Source organism: Pyxicephalus adspersus, chromosome 3 (genome assembly GCF_032062135.1).
Source record: "Pyxicephalus adspersus chromosome 3, UCB_Pads_2.0, whole genome shotgun sequence".
In the NCBI taxonomy this organism is placed as follows: domain Eukaryota; kingdom Metazoa; phylum Chordata; class Amphibia; order Anura; family Pyxicephalidae; genus Pyxicephalus; species Pyxicephalus adspersus.
In genome coordinates, this window is record NC_092860.1 from 118,599,799 (window position 1) to 118,617,549 (window position 17,751).

The 17,751-nt window shown below is 38.6% G+C and overlaps 1 protein-coding gene across 1 annotated transcript in view; it reads right to left on the reverse strand.

The window, feature by feature from the left end:
• SORBS2 (sorbin and SH3 domain containing 2) overlaps positions 1-17,751 on the reverse strand; it is a 145,619-nt gene that overhangs the window by 104,638 nt on the left and 23,230 nt on the right. Inside the window, exon 2 of the mRNA XM_072406851.1 lies at positions 7,415-7,527. The gene's annotated coding sequence lies outside the window, so the exon portion shown is untranslated. The remainder of the gene's footprint in view (positions 1-7,414; positions 7,528-17,751) is intronic.

Below are 17,751 nucleotides of genomic sequence, written 5' to 3' on the forward strand. Positions count from 1 at the left end.
TGTGAGCATGCCAGCAGACAGATAGCACAAACCATTTAACACAATTACTATATACTACAATTACTATATACTACACTACAAGGATTTTAGCTCACCTAATGAAAAGTAATAATAGGAGTCCTTCAACTGGTTGCAAATTCAGGTCTCCTTCGGAAAATATGTTTGGACATCCCATTACATTCCCCAAATAAGACAGTTTTTTAGCTAAATAAAACACATTTGTTCTAATGTCAATAAATGTGACTTGTTTGGGTGGTGGCATTACTACTTATTGGCTTGAATTGTGTTAGTCTTTGCTTGTCCTGGCATTTGTGCTTTCCTGTGTCAATGCGCAACTACCGGTAATATTCAAAAGGGATAAAGAAGTCATCAGATGTCACATTTGGTGCGGCCATGGTGCCTTCTATTACCATGATGTATGGGGATAACTACAATTACTAGGATTTACTGTCACATTTTGGTGGCGAACTTATATGGAATAGTAGGGGGACATGTCATGAGGAGACACTACTCTGGGGAGCCTACTAAGAAGAGAATGACTTCACATAAACAAATAAAACAGACTGCCATATTATTCTTACACTTCTCCACATGGAGCATTCCTCACGAGTCTGAGCCCCTCTCCCCAATGCCCTAAACATGGGGAACGGGATGCAGACCTACTTCATTCACTGTAGTCGTTTCCAAGAATAAATTGTTTTTGTTGTTTGGTCACACAATAAGCGTGCAATTTCCTTGTAATTTATGTCCCCTATAATTCAGTATGGGCTATTTTGGGATCTCTAGATCTACAGGGCTCCCGGGCTACAAGAGGCAGTGGAAAACTTCTAGTCCTTATCTCCCTGGTGGCAAAGAAAGCAATACTCCAAAACTGTTTGTCCCCCCAGCCCTCCTATCCTCAGTCTGTTCCTACATATGCTTATGTTTGTACAGTGGTACCATGGTATAAGTTCTTAATTCGTTCCAGATCCTTGGACTTATACCAAACAAATTTTTCCCATAGGAAATAAAAAGAAAATGATTAATCCATTTGCATGAAAAAAAATCCTATTGTTATTGGCATATTATACATTGATGGGGTTGTATGAAATAATTTAAACACTGCTTAATACTAAAATACATAAATACTAAAGCAATTAGATGAAATAAATCAAAATGTACCCTCACTTTACCTTGCTGAGAAGAGTTGAGTGCCTACTAGGATGGTGCTGAGAAGGGAGGAGGAGGAGATGTAATTCACAGGGAGTCATAGCGCGGGTTGTTCACTGAATGGTGGCAACTGGCGTACTGACGCTCGTGGGCAGTCGTGGCTTTGTCTGGAGAGAGGTAGCAGAATTTATATAAAGTTGGACTTGTTCAAAAGTGGACTTATACCGAGGTACCACTGTTTTTAAAATAGAGTGGATTGAAGCCTCCCTAGACAAGGAATCTGGAGTACAGTGCTTCTTGGAAGTATGGGAATCTTTCATAGACAGCCTCCCCTCCCTCACCAAACAAAAAATCATTTAATCTTTCCAGCTGACATCTTGGCACTCATATAGACTACTCTTCAATGATCCTCAGGTGTAAATAACTCAAAACGACCTTTCTATGCTTAACCCCACTAACTAGATCTTCTCTGTTTGGTCCCACCACTGCTCTGGGACCAAAAAAACAGACTACCCTGGATAGAAGAGAATGCAACAAGCAAAGAAACTACCATGCAGGGACTGAATCAGGCTAGCCTAATAAAGTTAGAGAATGCTGTACCATACTAACACAGACTGTCATAGTTAAGAGATCTTACCTAGACTCCACTGGATTCAAACACCTGCTTTAAAGATACTTTACATTAAGCTATCGAAACGCACAATTAATGTCTTCCAATGCTGTGTTGCGCTGTGATAAAGTTTTGAAATTGAAGCAAAACGGAAGCATCCTTTATTTTCTTCACAAGGCTTGTAGCTTTCTCAAATCCTGTAGAGACTAACAGACTAATTTATTAAAGCTCTCCAAGGCTGCAGAATATACACTTTCATCAGTGAACCTGGGTGATCCAGCAAACCTGGAATGGATTTTTTAAAAGTAATTTGCTATTTGTCAGCAAATGTTTTAAATCCTGGACCAGATCCATTGCAGGTTAGCTAGATCAGCCAGCTTCACTGATGAAAGTGTATTTTCTTCAGCCTCCAGAGCTTTCATAAATCAGGTCCTATGTCTTAGATGGACAGAAAATTTTCTGCACAGAAAGTGAAAGACTGCCCAGGAGAGACTAAAGGAGACGTTATCCCAAATAAACAGATTGCTCTATTTTCTGTGCTGCACAGCTACACAGGAATGTTTTCTGCTCTTCTGTCACGTGGGCCTAATCATGTAATCTGTAATGTACAGGGGATTGGATCCCCATAACCAGCAGGGCTAGAAAAGAGATAGTATTCTTTACTGTTCAACTCTAAAAGGTCTATTTATAAAACAGTGAATCTGAAAACACTGAAACATTCCCTGGCAGAGACTCTTCCAGGTCCGTGTATTTCAATAGCAATAACTGATTCTTCACCAAGAAATGTTTTGGTGAATATCTTTAGAAAGAGAACCTTAAAGATCAAAGAAATTTGAAGATAACACCGATGAGTAGTAGTGTAACACCCTGACCCCCATACACAAACATGCCCTACTAGCACCCTTGGCTTCCAAAGAAGCTATACTTGAAAAAGTATGAAGTTAGTTTATAAAAAAAATTATTATAAAAGGTGACTGAAGAATCTTGGTCTGTTATGCTCCTAAGCTGCAACAAAACTACAAAGCTACGTTCTTCCATTTCCCATACCAGAAATACAGTAACTGGCTGGTTGCTTTGAGGCAAACTGCACATGACAATTAGTCTAACATTTACTTTTTTTTTGCTTCAGAGAGGCTTACAAAATGAGCTGGCAAAGGGAAGACATGTATCTAGTGTATGCTCATGTACACCAGATCCTTATTGTCAGGTATTGTTCACAATATCCCCTGCTGTCACCATTCACACAGAATGTACATACTACTTCAGGGCACATCTAGAAACACAATTTTTTTACCATAGTTCTATACCACAACACCCATCTGAGATCATCTACTATATGTGGTTTCCAGATCTGAATGTTTCCATAAAAGAAACCTCTGGTGGGTTCCCTGGGCATTTGCTAAGGCCTGTAATTATATACATATATAATTATGACATTTGCAAACTGTCAGGCTTCATGTTATATACTGGTATACCAACTCTTACTGGTAGATTTAGGAAAGGTATTGGTAGAGATTTTATGTTTACTGATCTGGTAATGACATGTTATTATACAAGATGTAATCATTATATTAGGTAGGTGTGACAAGGCTTTCACTACAGATGCAATATGCACTGCCAAATTCAACAAAAATATATGTATGTGGGAACCTTGGGAACCCACCAGTGTATACATGCGTCACAGCCAACTTAATCAAGGCCCTTACTGTTCTATGTGAGTATATCCTGCTTAAAAGGGGGGGCGCGGACTATACTTAAAAAAAAAAAAAGAACAGCTTTCCCAATCTGACACCACCTTTGGAAAGTTCACAAAGGCATCACTGTGTCGCCTAAACCTGCACAAAATGTTACTGTTTGCTGCTCTGAGCCCAGAGGTAAAGTGAAGGAAATAATAGGCATTCCACTTTTCCCATGAGACTTCTTTTTTGTAGATGAATATGGGCAGCTCTGAATGGCCTGTCTCTACCTTCCATGACCTTTTCTGTACTGTACAATACAACAAGTGTTAACCAATAATTTGCTGGGGAAATTAGGAGGCTTTGCAGCATCTTTCTTACATGTACTATGTCTGCCTGGCATTTTCTAAAAAAAATGGAATGTAAATTAATGTGTTTTTTTTTACAATTTCAGATCTGACATTCACTGTGGGCCAAAATTGCCAAGAAGAAATGTTCCACTGACAGGACACCAAATTATACAGAAAACAGACATTATTGTAATATGTCTTCAAGGAAAAGTAAAGGCAAAGTCAAAAAATATTATATATGGTGCAGTCTTTTAACATAGAAGTTTTGATTTTTTAAAACATAATTGTATTGCCTATTGATTCTGCCGGTAAGCCTGTTATAGGCCAAACTGTTCAGCAAAAGTAGCAGAAGGTTAAGACTATTTGACATAGATAGTGGTGCTTACAATGGTCAGCCTTCGTGTAAAGGAAGGCTTGGATCTGCAGCCGGAGCAAGCAAACCTGCATGGCTCTCGGTCAATCACACAACAGTACTGGTGCTTAAAAAACTAACATTGGTAGATTGGACTGTAAGCAGTACTGAACCTCTCACTGACACCCCCATTTATTCTATATGGGGCCGCCATGGGTACAAGCTATATGCAATGTCTCCTTGGAGGCAGCTCTTTACTGACATGAAGAAGTAGTAACTGCACCGCAACCCAACTGCCATTCTGAAAACAGCCTAAATGACAAGATTACTAGGTAAAAACAAAGGGAAAGAACTAAAATAAAGCTACATTTAGGACTGGGTGAGATACAATAAAATACATTGTTGTTCTTGGGTTCTTTAAGAGATACAAAGTTACCTTTATGTGCCAATATTTTAACCCCCAGTCACTGTTTGGCCAACCACAGACTCACAGAGTTTCAGTGTAATATAAAAACAGCTTTTTACCTGCTACCTTTTTTCCAGGTTAGTGACCTTCTAATCCTCATGGTAAGTACCATGCACCTTTTATCTCTGTGAATCCCAAATATCTTTGGTTTTGTTGCTGACCTGGTAAACCTGTGAGCATTACTAAAGGTAAAATGAAAAATGAGGCCAAGCGTCAAGGTCTGCACACTGAATACACTCATAATACAATTCTACTGCTGTTTAATAGAAGAAATAATGCCAGCCAAACAATGAACAGCATTTGACACTACAGTATCACTACAGTTTCAAACAGCTGACAACTTTATTCTGTTACATAAGTCACAGTAATGGCTAAATATGCAAAGTTATTATCAGAGACCATTTGCAAATACAGACTATATGTAGATGACCTGTTCATAGTAATCTTAGTTTTATTTTAGTTCTTTTTCTTTAAAAGAAACATGCTGCCATTTACATGCTCAGCTTGGCAATAGGAAATCATGACAATGCACCAAAATCTATTTTCTCCCATAGGGCCTGATTTAATAAATCCCTCCAAAGCTGGAGAGAATACATTTTTATCAGTGAAGCTGGGTGATCCAGAATAAATATGGAATACATTTCTTAAAATAATTTGCTTTTGAATCCTGGACTAGATCCATTTCAGGTTTGCTGGATTACCCAGCTTCACTGATGAAAGTGTATCCTCTCCAGCCTTGGAGAGCTTTTTTAAATCAAGCCCCAAGTTTTTTTTTTACGTGTGTGCTTGATCAACCTTAATGAACTTTCTATGTTGTGGGAAGATTTTACACATTTGAAATTGTGATATCTATTATTACTTACTCAACCCGAATAATGCGTGCAATACAAAAGTTCAAATCATGTAAAAGTTTATATATAGGCTTATTTATTGAAACAGTGTAGAGAACAATGAGGTTGTACAAAGTGCATTAACCCATAGCAACCAGGATCTGTAAATAATTGCCGGACATCTTATTTGGTTTCCCGCATGTTACAATAATGCATTAGTCCAGTAGTAACACTGCCTAAAGGAAACAGAGAGTAATAAGGAGCCAGTGTATACAATGTACACAAACAGTGTCCTCACTGCAGGAAGATACCAAGGTGGACAGGTGCCTAAAAAAGGAAAGCATCCTAAATGAGAATCGGCGTCTCAAGTCTTGTAAAAGGACTTCAGTCCATAATTTGGTATGTGCTAGGGATGACTTAGGCGGCTGGAGATATGAGCTATCACCCTACACTAAGGAATTTTTTCGGGACAATCTATTGATGGAAGTGAGGACAAGACCTTTGGAATTCCCAATGACCTGTTTCAAGAGGACAGTCTGCTATTAACACTCTGCACGTCAAAAACAAAAACTACAACCATTGTCACTATACCTTGTGTTTTGGTGTTAATGTCTACTACAATGATTCATGGAAGTCAATGATTTTGATATTTTGCAACATCTGTTTCTATGAAACAGTAAACAATGCAACGATATACAAAACTCTTCATGTTTTCATATTGACGATCGAGTTTTTGGTAGGAATATCTTTAGGTGTCCATTGAGATATGGCGAAGGTGAGCAATGTAGACAAAATAATGCCATTCTAGCTAATACTAATACTAAAATGAGAAAATGCATTTATTTCAATAGAGTAAGGAGCTGAGAGAATACTAACAGTGCTGCCTATGTCAGTGGATGACTACAACAGACTTCTCTACCTGAAGAATTGACATTTATCTCCTAAAGCAGTCCGGACAGAAAGTGCCTGGCTCACATAATGTTTATGAGACAACTGTCATCTCATGTCTGTGGAGCAGCTTCAACCACTACAAAACACTAAGCACACTCTACGTGTGTGGTGTATTTGTAACATGGTCTTTGCACAGAGAGCCAGCAACTAACTACTTTGCTAACAACATCCGATTTGTTTAAATAGGGACTAAACAGACAAACCTGAACATTATCTACACCAATGCAGGTCTGAATACATCCATGGATGGCACAGCTGGCATCTTGGATCCTGGCAATGCATACAGCTTCAACAATCCCCAATTAAGGCAAAGCAGGAAAAATATTTCCAGAAATAGCCAAGTACAGACAATCAACAAACACTATGTGTATTGTGTGATCATAGCCTAAGTTTTTACTGTTCTGTACAGGTATCCTGCAACAAACAATGAAAGTTGTAGCTTTGCAGATGTTGATATAACCGTATAATTGATTGTTTAACATAGACATACGAGTAACAACACACCTGAGACCAATAAGTATTCTCAGATACTTGGAAGTATATTGTTATCTAATATATTTCCATCAATGTCTTGAGTATCAATGTTTGGAAAATCCTAAAAAAAATAAAAATAATTTCAGCTATGTATACAATTATCAAGCTGTCAAACTTCCCAAAGCTGCATACTGCTCTGAATTCTGCACAAGATAATCCCTGAACAAAGCTTGCAGGTGTGCTGACACTCACAGAAAGTAAAACCTATATTTATTTGTACTTCAAAGATGAATAACTTTGTCAGGATCTATGACACTGACAGTGCTAGTGTAGCTGAGTCTAGTGTTGAATGTGACACACAATTAAAGCATTGACTTACAATGATAACATTCATCCTGTTGAGGCTTAGCACTAAGCCTCACTTGGCTAAACTTGCAGGAAAAGGTCTATGCCCTTGCTAATGATCACAGCGAAAGCACTGTGCACTGAAAAGACAACAGCATAATAAAGATGGTCCCATTAGATGTGGCGGCCAAGGGGGAATGATTGTACATACCAAGCAGGTGAGTGCAGGGCTCTGGGACAGGTACAAGCTGTCACCTGTGCGTTCTGTGTTTATTTAATCCAGGACGGTCAGCTGCAGCAGTTTCGGTCAGATCCAGAGTAAGCCTACAAGAAGCAGGAAGAAAGACACAGGCAGTCAGTGAGACAAGGCAGGAATTTCAGCTGCTTCTGTTCTCAGAGCATTGAGCTATTTCCAGCCGCTGCAGACGGGTTTGTCTGCAATCAGCTAGTGCACACAGAGACCTCCCTTTTCTTCCTCTCCAGGGGCTACCTATCAAACCATTCCTTTACCAACACATTAATACTGAAGGAAGAAGGAAGCACAGTGTACGTGCCAGGCTGGGATACTATTCAGGCGATGACATAGAGGGATGGTGTCAGGTAGAAGTGACACAAATGCACAATGATGGGGATCAGTGTACTACTATCACCAGTTGTCATCTACACATATCATACACTTGGCACTGAACCAGCTTCCCATTATGGTGTATCAATGTCTGTATGGAGCCCCCTGTGACTGCAGTGCTGCATTATTGACACATGTTAATACAAAGCACTTGACATGTCCTGCATTGCATTTTATATTACAGGAGCTGTACATTAAATAGGGGTGGCAAATGATAGAACAGACACAAACAATGACACAGGAGGAGGACCCTGATCCACAGGGCTTATATTTTTGGTGCTGTGCACTGCATTGGGTTAATTGAATGTGCTGCAATTTTAAAAAGTGACATATTGGCAACACGCCCCACAACGGGGTTCAGTACCTAACAAGTCCCCCATGGGATGAATGTGGGGTCGTTTATAATAAAGCAGCGAGTTAGGTCTGGATGATGGGAGCACCGGAGAGGTAAGATTAGGGGATTTGGCAGACTTTACATCCATGCAGCTTATTTAAGTCACTCAAATTTTACTAGTATTGCAGTTCTGTGTGCCAAAAAACAATCCCCAACTCTCGCACAATCTTTGTTATAGTTTTACCAGGGATGGTCATCCAGTGTAGTGCTGGAAGGACAAAGTTATTTAATGTAAAACTTTTTATTATTGTAATGGTTTAACCTGAGCCTTTACATCTGTCTGTCAGATCAGTAAAATCTACTTTCAATGCTGTGCTCCTCTTCCCCTATGACCTGTTAACTTCTTGGACAACATGGGCTGTAAATCCTGCCCGTTTTTCACCTCTTTCCTGATAAAGCACCCAACACAGCTTCCCCTTTGGCTTCCCACCAGCCTGACCATGAATTCACCCATGTAGTGTGGAACCTGCCATTTCAATAGATCCAGTGTGTCCGGACTCACAGTATGCAGCTATTTATGACTATCTATAGCCACATTTAGAGAGGATTTGGGAAGATTCTGGGGATGACTTCAGTAAAGCAAATTAGCAAGCTGACTCATACCATCTTTTCTTTGCTTAGATAGCAAGCATCAGAATCTGAAACTGGCCACACACTTCACAGTCTGATTGTATATTCTCACAGGAAATAAAATCATTTTGCTATGGAGAGATTAAGATATTTGGTATCTATCATCTCATTAGCAGCAAACTGATTTCAGTAGGTCTGATTTAATAAAGCTCTCCAAGACTGGAGAAAATAGACTATTATGGCATCTGTGTGATCCAGAAAACCTGGAATGGATCTGGTCTATGATTTAAAAAATTTGCCAACTAATAGCAAATTTTTTTTAAGAAATTAATTCCAAGTTTGCTGGATCACCCATGGTTTCCATGATAGTCTATCTTCCCCAGTCTTGGAGAACTTCTCTCACCAGCAAAGAGATTGTACCAATTAAGTTTTCATTCTCCTACAAATATGTATTACAAGGGTCAGAATGGATAATTTCAAAAACACTTATATTATATTATATTATAATATATTATATATATTATATTTTATCTGGCCATAATACACCAAATTTCCAATGGATGTGTACTGAAACCTAAATTCACAAGCTGAACTGATTGACACAAGCAAGCTTTTGCATAATTGCCCACCACTTTCTGACATCAACTCAGTGGAATTTTTAATCACTCCTCCATGCAAGATTCCTTCAGTTTCAAAATGTTTGTGTTTCCTTACATGAACTGCCAGTTTAAAATCCCTTCACAACATTTACGTGGGATTGAAATGATGTCTTTAAAAAAAGCAAGCCCATAATCCTGCATTATGTCATTGTGAGCCACTCCCTGGTGAATTTGAAAGTGTGCTTTAGACTAAATGTGTGTATTGTGGCCAAGCAGCTTTGATTCCCTGGTCACTGGCACATTGTTCTGCATGTATGCTGAATTGTAAACTTCAGTCTTGCTCTAATGTTATTTTTGAAGAGAAAAGGTTTTCAGCTTTCACATATCCTATGCAACTGGTACTTTTTCTTTCTAGCTGAAGATGAATGAACTTTAATGCCAAGAGTTGCAAAAGTTACCTGTGCAAGGATTCCTCTCAGTAATATTTGGGATTTTTGGACATTCCCTTTAACAGCTGGTCTGAATATAATGGGATGGCCACAAATTAGTGTAGGTAATTTTTCCAAAAATAAGTTATTGATTTAAAATAATTGGTCATTTTGCAATCTTTTTTGCTTTTATAGAGGGTCTTAGAAAGCTCATCCAAGCATGTCATGATGACAAAACATGTCAGTATCAAAATAACCCCTAGAAGTGTGCTGCTAATGAGATGATGGGTAACAAATACACCACAGAATCCAGCATGTGCGTTATGGTATACTGCAATGTGGGTGTATTACTGATTATTACAAGGAATAGCACCACAAAACAATGGAGTATGGAGGTTAGCATGTGTTGCATCTAATGTGTGATAAAATGTGCATTTGACTGTACATTTCAGTGTTAAGGAAGCCTTAAAGTAAACTCGTCATAGGCATGAGCTGTCAGCTTTAGGAGAACACAGTGTTAATGGCAAAAAAAGTTTCACTGCTGTTGTCCTGTTTCTATTTCCAATGATATTAAAAAGGGAATCCTAATTCCTTCCAGTCTGCCCTACAACCTAGTTCCAAAGCTGTCACCTCACTTGGAACAATGCTGAACAAATGAATCACTGCTCTGGAATTAGCACATCACACGTAAGATAGAGAATGTCAGCAAGCAACAAAAACATACCTGGAGAACAGAATTACTTGAAAGACACACTACAAGGTCAATCAGTAAAAACAATGCTTAGTGTACTTTGTGCATTTTTTCCAGTTCTGTGTACCAATGTGAAATTTTTCAAAAAAATAATTTTTTTTTGCAAAAATTCACTGTATTAGGTGGAACTAAACCTTTAAAGTAAAAATTGAGACCAGACAGGACCTTTATTGCAGAAGGAACAGTCGATTACCCTTCTGCCAATAAAAGAAACCTACCTACCTAAACCTGTTTTTTATTTTTTTTTTTACACTCACCTACCCTGACTCCATTGTGGGCACTGCCATCTTCATACAGGTTCCTCAGCCATCTATATTGGCCAGGCCAGAAAGACTTGCCCATGCACATGAGAGTTCATTCAGCCCTGGAAGGTCCTGGGATTCCTGGCATATCCCAGTGACATACACTGAGCTGCACACGCACAGAAAACTCCTGCCTGCTCTCATTTGTTAATTGAGGCAGTATAGTTCTGCTTTATGACCAATCACTGCTACACTCTTTTCTTGTGCAGGGTGACTGGTCTTGTATCAGCTTCCCCACTGTAGAGCTGTACAGGCAGTCTCTGGTAAGTGGACTTATTGGGCCCCTCCCACGGGTCTGTTTTTTGCCCAGTTATAATGTCAATGATCCTTGGGTTAATAGGGCATTTGGTGCACTCAAATTTTACATTCTTTGTGGCATTTAAGGAATAAATGTAAAGGAAAGTTTTTCTGCTCAGAGTTCAGCTATTCTGCTCAGTGTAATGCAAGCTCAAGTTAGAATAGGATTTTACTGACAGTCTCTCCCACTGCCCTTATATTAGCCCATATAAAATGTTTTAAATTAGCTGAAATAGTCCCAACTATTTGGCATTTATTTCTGTAGGCTATTTTCGAATTTAACCAAGTTCTTTATGTGCTTTTTACAGAAATATATTTAATACACACCTGAATGTGATAAAGTTTACCAGCTTGCATTTTCCACTAAATGGCTGCAAGGACCCAGGTCAATAACATTTTCTAAAAGGAACTCTAATGGCTTCTGCTGTATTTCACAAATTTATTTCTGTTAAACTGCCACCACTTTATTACTTTGTCCTTCAGAACTGTCCACTTTGTCTCTTGGTCTATTGAGCCCCGCAGCGTTCCTGTTGCTTTATGTTTCTTTAACGCTCATCATGTGGTTTGCTGTGTAGATTATATTCAACAGTTAGAACAAAGGAAAAGTAGGGAAGCTGCCCACTACAATTGGTAAAATGTTTTTTTTCTTACCATTAAGTAACATTATAGGCTTTCAGTGTCATCAAGTTGTAAAATTGATTTGTGTTTTTTTAGTACCTTTTGTTTAGTATTTGCTTAAGCTAATGACCCATTTATTTGTTACATGGATGCAATAACACGTATTTGCCTTGTATCTGCAAGGCAATGCTGTGATTTTTCAATCCTTTGCTCTGAAGGGTGGGTGTGCTTATTTTAGCCCTGTATACACATTGAGCTGTCATTTAAGACAATTAGTGTAGCACCACTGCACAAACATCACAAGACTTTGTACTAAATGTAGATAAAATTGTGAATGCAGCCTTTTAATAGTAGTTTTTATCTAATCTTCAAATTACCTTAATAACTTGAATTACACTACAATGGAATTCAGAGAGCAACAGTATTGTCTACTACTCATTACCCTTTCATCTGTAATCAAGTACATTTTTCTCACAAATAAACTCATTTATTGGGGGGGGAGGGGGGGTCATTTATCATTGCCAGTGAATGTTTTAGCATGAACAGTGCAAGGGCAACTAGAGATCCCTTCTAATCACTGAATAAAGTCTAGTGGCAAGTACTGCAAATGGTAGCAGTGGTGGGATTCTGGTCATTTCAGGTCATACAATACAACACTGCTAAGGGACTGCTTGTTTTGGCATCTTTTAATAGTATTGATGGCCTAAAAATGTTTATTCTGAAATCTGGAAACACTCCTCGTTTTATTACAAGGTTGTGTTTTGATTATCAAGGTAGTGTAATTTCTGAACGTACACATCAATACAAAAATGTAAACACTATCTAAGTAACCAATAATGTAAAATAACAAAATATAATAAATTAGATATTTTATAAATTAGTATAAATTCAAACTATGTTTGGAATGATGTAAACTGCCTTTATTATTTAGGAAAAAGTAGGAAAATACAAGATAAACTTTGAGGTATGTAATGCACACATAATAGTGAATGTAATGGCACATGTAAATAAGTATTGCATTAAGGTAGCCAATTTAATATGAATAGATTGCCAGCAGACCACAATGGATGAAAAAAGGTGCTTTGGACTTTGGACATAAAATGCAATCGGGTGCCACTCACAATAAATGGCACCACAGCACACCACACACAGGGCAGTTGCTGACCAATGCATTGTGGGCAGTTGATTATCAAGGGCATTTTCCCTCACATTTCCCTAATGCACAAGTACAAATGGAACTTTTGTGAAGGAGTCTCATGAAAAACACAGTTGTTGGTTTGGAAGAAATACAATTTTATAAAGCAAACCCTTTGGAGGTATAACATATAAAAAGGAAACTATGGGGGTTAAATTACAATATCAGTGGAATTTCTACTGTATATATCAGCTTTTGATGCAGATACACAAAATAATCCTTCATTGAGCTCTAGTGTATACATCAATGATATCTGTCCCGTTTGCAATGCAGTAAATCTAGATACAACCGTAATATCTCTTACTCTCTTTGCCTACCAGACAAATCAAAAAAGTGTCTTCTTGAATTACACTCAGACCGGTTACACTTTCTATAGGATCTAGAATAATGTGTTTGCTAAACTGTTCCTGCATATGAATAATTTGTAAAATAATCACACTCAGGGGTTGCTATGAGGCATATTGGCATTGTTTCTACTTCTTCTTGTCCTTCCCCATATATTTTGGTTTATATTTGCCCACTGTTTAATTCTATCTTGGTTGTCTCCTATTGTTCTTGTTCCCCCCCCCCCCTGGTTTTTGTAATTGTACTGCTGTATATTTTTATATATGTTTTCTTTTTTTTTGTATTACCATCTCCCCCCATTATTTCCCCATAAATCTAAAAACTGGGATTTTTGCTAATGGCACAAAAAATGAGCAGTTTTAGTTATATTACATAGTAGAACTTGGTGACTAGACACAGACATCTTCTTGTAATAAACAGTTAAACATAGTGACCTGAGGAAGTGGTGTGGACATTTGATTATTTCACAGCATTAGGGCCATGTCATATGGGCAATTTATTTACAACAATACTTTTTTTGCTTTGTTTCTCTCACGTATAGGAAATCATACATAACTTCAATGGAATTACTAACTCACTAATTTTACAGCCACTGAGCTTCAGCAGTGTGTAATGCCAATGTCATTTGTCATTCATTGACCTCTATGGCTTAGCTTTAAAGGGGAGTGATTTGTAGCAGGGCATACTCACCCTATACTGTAGCATTACTTTTAACTTGTATCGGAGACAAATTACTTCTTAGTGACAAATTGCCAGAGAGATTAAATTGTAAGGTACAAACCGCCCTTAGCATACGATCGAGAGCTGTGCTTGTAAAATACATTACTGCCCCCCAAATGAGGCAATTTTGAAGACGTGCAAGCTGTCCTGAGATTCATCCCAGTGAATGTATGCAGAAGGCAATGTTATTTCAGGCAGTGTACTCATCTCACTCTTCCTCATGTAAATAGGGTATGCTGACATTCTGCATTAGGAAGAAACGATTAGTACAGCAACCTACAAGGCCACAAGCAGTGCTAGGTACACCTTGGTATAATGCTGTACTTGCCTACACTTCTTACACATTCAAATGATTTACTGTGCAACATAGAAATCTATAAAAAAAACTTCTGCTGCTATGACAACCCAGAGCTGGCGATATCTTTGCATAATAAAGGCAATTGTATTTTGTGAAAAACATCACCCCCCTCTATCTTTAACCTACACCTCAGTGGGAATTTCCTCTTTGCTGAATGCCATATTTTCTTCTCCTGCTTTAGAGAATTGTTTAACATTCCCAGTTAATTGTACCGGCTCATTACTTAGGAGATTTCATACTTCACATTCTTGAGGAAGTGTTTGTAAAAAAAAAAAAAAAAACTGGCTGTGGGCCATCTTGTTTTGCTTTTGTAAGGTGCTTGTAGTTTTATGTTTTAGATCCTTAAGTTAAGAATACGTCGAAACAACCGGGCTTCTATGGCCTCTGACTGCTCGGTCTAACTTCCATTTTAGATATACCCATTCATCTTGTCAACTATTTTTGACGATTTGTAACTGGAAGCTATTGGCAACTCACATTTGTCACCAGAAACCAGGGGCTATTTTGTAACATGAAAGTTTGCTTATGTTCTGCCATATAATCCCATGTCCTCACATAGAGATCAGAGCACAGTCATATAATGTTTCACTAACTGCATTCATAAAAGCCGTCATTCTGACAAAAATATCAACAAGAGGTATGATTGGTGAGAGCAAACAGACGTCACATAGCATCACCATAACATACATATCCTAAACACAACCTACCTTTGCATAATATAGAGCAGTATACTGTCAGAAAAAGCTGGCACTGATTTTTGGAGAAGACATTTATGATAAACAGTTCCACAATAAGCTTTATTTCATACTCTCCTCCCTGTTGGTGTTCCCCAAGGGTCAGTCCTTGGACCGGTTCTCTTTTCTCTGTACACCTCCTCTCTCTGTAGTCTCATTTCCTCCTCCATCCCTGACCTGTCTCCCTCAGTCCTGGCTAAGGTCTCATGCTGCCTGTCAGCCATCTCGTCATGGATGTCTGACCGATTCCTGAAACTCAACCTGGATATAACAGAACTCATCATCCCCCCTCAAATTCCAAATCTCCCCCTGACATGTTCCTAACTGTTAACAACACTGTTATTCGGCCCTCCCCTCAGGCACGTTGTCTTGGGGTCACCTTTGATTCTGCCCTCTCTTTCACCCCCCATATTCAGAACATTTCCAGGTCCTGTCACTTTCACCTACACAACATCTACAAAATCCGCCCCTACCTGTCCCGAGACCACCAAACTGCTTGTACACGTTCTTATCATCTCTCATCTGGACTACTGTAACATCCTCCTCTCTGGTATTCCACTAACCCGACTCTCTCCTCTACAATCCATTATGAATGCTGCAGCCAGACTCATCCATCCTTCCCTCCACTCCTCTTCTGCTGCTTCTCTTTGTAGTTTACTTCATTGGCTTCCATTTCACCTTAGAATCAAATTCAAGCTCCTGTGCTTTGCCTTCCAATTCCTCCACAGTTCTTGTCCCATTTACATTTCTGACCTAGTAGAAAAATACTCCCCCTGCCGCTCTCTTCGCTCCTCCACTCACCTACTAATGACCTCCTCAATCATAACCTCATCACATGCACAGCTCCAAGACTTTTCTAGAGCTGCCCGGACTCTCTGGAATGGTCTTCCTTGTCCTATCCAGCATGCTTCTACTTTCTGCTCATTAAAAAAAGAGCATTCTAAACCCATTTTTTCAAACTTGCTTACCTATCTTCTTCTGTCTTTTGAAACCTTCACTACTTCCCAGCACTACGTAGCTCCCCTCCTATTGTGTGTTACTTCCCCCCACCTTCTAGATTGTAAGCTCTTCGGGGCAGGGTCCTCTTTTCAATAATTTATTATGTTGTATTGAGGTAACTTGTGTCAAGCATCAACATGTATTGTAGTTATGTAAATGCACCAAAACAGACCAAAATTTTGACTTGCACCAATTTTTTGATGCAGCACACCAAAATCCACCATAGCGTGTCTTCATGTGCTGTAGTGTGCACATTGTCTTAGCCTGAAGTGTCAAGGAAAACAAATGGCACAGTAACATACTAATGTGTATGGTTTGTTCCACAAATGGCCAGTCTACCCACTATGATATTGAAAATGCAAATAAACTTATCATATATGTTCATGGGTGTGTTACTTTCCCCACCTCCTAGATTGTATGTTCTTTGGGGCAGGGTCCTCTCCTCATCCTGTGTCACTATCTGTATTTGTCTGTCATTTGCAACCTCTATTTATTTGTGCAGCGCTGTGTAATATGTTGGCGCTATATAAATCCTGTTAGTAATAATAATAATAATAATTATAATAATATTCTTTACTAGAAAAGTAATAACCAGTTTCGGGTTGGTCGCAACTAATTAAACCTAATTGTTAAGTATCCCAGACATTAGTCCATATCAAGCAAATGAAAATTTGCTACACACTGCATTGACGACTCGCTTTCACACATAAAACCCCCTCTGTTGTCATCCATATTATGTAGCTATTGCTCAAATTTAAATTTGAGACTGTGTCATTGGAAGCAACACACAATCTGCTTTATATACACAGCTATTGGACATTACTATCTCCCAATAATCTAAGGAAAATTACATCATGGTCACATATTTTTTGAGCTGCACTGAATATTGTGATTGCCACAATCTGGTTACACATACATAATAGAACATGTCAGAGTTTACAGTAGGCCAACTCTGACATGTCAAACTGGAATTCTCCATTCATTGGGTTACACTTTCATCCAGGGGCAGGTTTACGAGGCATTAGGGCTACTGGACTCATAATTCAGCCGAGGAGCCTGCAAATAATAGTGTGCATGGGAATCTTCTTTAACAGCACTTTTCCTTGTGAAAGAGTCCATATAGTAATGCTATAACATAAACATACAGTAACGTTAGTAATGTTTTTTTAGACATGGTTATCAATTACCATCTAATAACATACTGATAAAAAAAGAAAATAATGTTACTCTATTCTGTGTTACTGTCCTAGCAGAGTCAGATTATGGAATTCTATCATGTTGTTAGCTGTCATTAGTAAGTAAGTCAAATGGATGACTGCAAATAACTCTGAAAAACATAACAGCGATTAGTTTTTCACTTTCAGCAGCATGGGCCACGTGAGAAATTCTTTGTGCCAGTGACCTCTATAAATCTCTCTCAAATAGTTGTGACAGGGGGAGGGTTCTCCGTACACTTCACTACTGCAATCTCTGGAATTTAGCTGATCCATTCCTCCACTGTGCCTACCAAGTGTTTTCTTACCCACAATACTTCAATACATCACTTACCATTTCAGCTTTAACATTTCCATTTTTTGTTTCTCCAGTCAGCATTGTGAGAAATTCACATCAAC